Source organism: Girardinichthys multiradiatus, chromosome 23 (genome assembly GCF_021462225.1).
Source record: "Girardinichthys multiradiatus isolate DD_20200921_A chromosome 23, DD_fGirMul_XY1, whole genome shotgun sequence".
NCBI classification, from domain to species: Eukaryota; Metazoa; Chordata; class Actinopteri; order Cyprinodontiformes; family Goodeidae; genus Girardinichthys; species Girardinichthys multiradiatus.
In genome coordinates, this window is record NC_061815.1 from 21,179,803 (window position 1) to 21,182,752 (window position 2,950).

Sequence of the window (2,950 nt, forward strand, 5' to 3'; positions counted from 1 at the left end):
TTCTTTCTGCCTTTTGGATGCATTGATCCATACATTGCAATGTTTTCCCTGGAGCCATGTCTCTGTTCCCTGAGAAACATTTGATTTGATGCTCACACACCTCTCCTTTGTCACTTTTACTCAGTACAGAAACACCAATGGAATTAAGTAGTAAAACTGTGCTTGAAACTTCGTGTGCAGACTCTTAAAACATTACAGAACATTACAAAATGTTACCAACATTACAAAAACACTGAAAATACCTGATGCTCACAACCAGAATGCCTTTAGTGAAGCAGATACATACATCTACAGGCTACAAAGCCAAAAAACTGTTTTTGGCTGTAATTTTTCTGTCAACTGAAACTAAGTCAAGCATGCAAGATTAACAGAAGGAGACGCTTACCAAACTGCATTCCAAAGACAAAAAGACTGCCTGCAAAACAAACAGAGGCTCTTCGATGACATGACCACACATGACTTCTAATGACACAGATTTTTACTAAAGTTTACTCATGAAATGATAGTTTAAAGTAGCAAGAAAAGATCTGTGGAGCATCACAACATGTTGTCTGTTCAGGCAGATGGTAAAGTTAATAAGACAGTCTCCAAGTGAAAATAAAACCAAAACATCTCAACAAAGGAACTCAAAGATTTACAAAATGAAACAATTGGGTGTTCTGCTATGGCCTAATCACTTTGTCTGAAATAGGCTTCTAATTGAAACAGGAGTTAGCTGTCAAATCTGCACCAACTGCAAGATACTATCAAGTCAATATGGAACATAATCTCTAAAGAGTGCTTTCAACACCTTGTTGAATCTATGCCATGAAGAATTGTGACAGTTCTGAAGGCAAAAGGGGGTCCAACCTAATATTATTGTGGTGTATAATAAGGTGGACCTTGAGTATATTTTTCATCTTCCTGCAGGTGTTACTATATACCGAATTAACAAACACACAGTGAAAGACAGTATCATTCTAAATAGTTTCTAATTACAGAGGAAGTTACAAATGTGATTTAATCCTTTTAGGTTTTTTCATGCAAGAAGGAAATCTTTAAAATCTGTTTAGAAGTAAAAATGAGCTAATGTGCAACTTAAACTGGATCAATATGCTCTGACCTCAGGGCTTTGGTCAGCAGCCTTGATGCAGAATTTATATTGAGCTGAATTCATCTTGTGTTTTGAGAGGTCAATAAAAAGTATCTAAGTTGTTTTTGCCTCACTTTAAGTATAAATGTGTTAACCTTTGCAATGTTTCTAAGCTGAAATGTCAGTTTCAACCAAGGCAGTTAGCTTCCCTGGCTGCTTCTCTCTTTTGATCTAGGGACCAATTATAGTTGTGGGTATTTGTTTTTTATTTGTATCTTTAAACAGCTGAGCCACAAGCCAATGGATTCAGTACAGTCACCGTGCCTACTTGCAGATAAAACCTGAGAATCTGTTTTAAATACAAATTCATCAGCCTTGTAAAATCCAACTCTAATTGTGACCCACTATGGAATAAGTGGTAGAAAATGACTGACTGATTGTCTTCAAAAGCAAAACTTTGACCTAATCTAAAAAGAATATGTAGTTCAGTTATGGGGGTTAATTTGTGTAATTCCCTTGAATGTTTTAAAATGAGTGATGTAACCTTCTCAAATGAATCGATTCTTTTGAACGGCTCCTTACCTTGAACGATAGGATTCGAGTCTTAGTTAGTGTGAGCCGTTTGTTTTTTACTACTTTGCTTGCTTATAATGCTACTTTTTCAATTGAATTTAATTTCTAATTATGTTTTATTACTTAGGCGATTAAATACGAAAACCGAAAGTGGGGTATGTACAAACATACAGTGCATATGCTCATTACTCCCTGTTTGTTCATGTCGTGTCATGGCAGCAGGGTGTGTGTTGGGAGAGATGAGGAGAATGGTCACAGTGTGCTTCTTGCTGGAGGACGAAACAATGAGTGGCACAACAAAAAGTCTGCACACTTTATTTGGTGAATGTTTATAATTAAGTGTTGTTTACCATTAGTGTGTTGCCCTAATAGTTATATTTAACAGTGCAGTTGGTGATTTTTATTTCTGCCAAAGCAACTTATTTAGACTTTTTTTTTTCTTCTATTTTGTTTTATTTTGTTTTCTTCATTTTGTTTCTATCCTACTTATAACATTAAAATGCTATTAATGCACACAACACATGTTGTAAAGAACTGCATGGGTATTTGATAATTATGCTTTGATATTTTATACTTAATTTTATGGATAATATATACATTAAAAAAAGTTTTTTTATGAACATATGGTGTGGTTCTGTTTTGTACTTTAAAATAAAATTATTAATCTTTAGTTGTAAATTTCACCCACACATAATAGGTTTCCCAAAAATTAAGAAATTTAACACTACATTTAGGGTATAATTGCTTGTTCTTTGAAATATGCACTTTTTCACAAGCAGATCATTTTAACGGCTCTATTGAATGGCTATTTTAAGTGAACGGATCCTGAAGATTAGGTTCCCTTTAAAGAGCCATAAGTCCCATCATTTATTTAAAATGTTGGTGTTTTGTTGTTTATTTATTTAAAATCATTATGTTAATGAATTTGTTAAATGAACCTTATCAAATGAAAATTGACTCTATAGGTCTTTTTTTTTTTTTTTTTTATGTCAACATGCAGACATATAGACATAATTTTAAAAAAGATGATATTTACAATTCCAAATATTTTAGGACCCAACAGTATTATAACGTATAAAGACTTGTAAAGTTTGGTCAAAACAAAGGAATTAATTACTTCCATACTATCATATTTGCCTATTTTACAGAATTATAGAAAAAGGAGGATATAGAAATTTTACGTTAAAATGATCCAAAAACCCTCAACTAACTCGAATGCTGTCGCTTATATTTTTGGATAGTTTGGATATTGGAGGCGTACGCCTTGGCCGTAGGGGGCGCCAGATTAATGTTACGCTAGAAAGG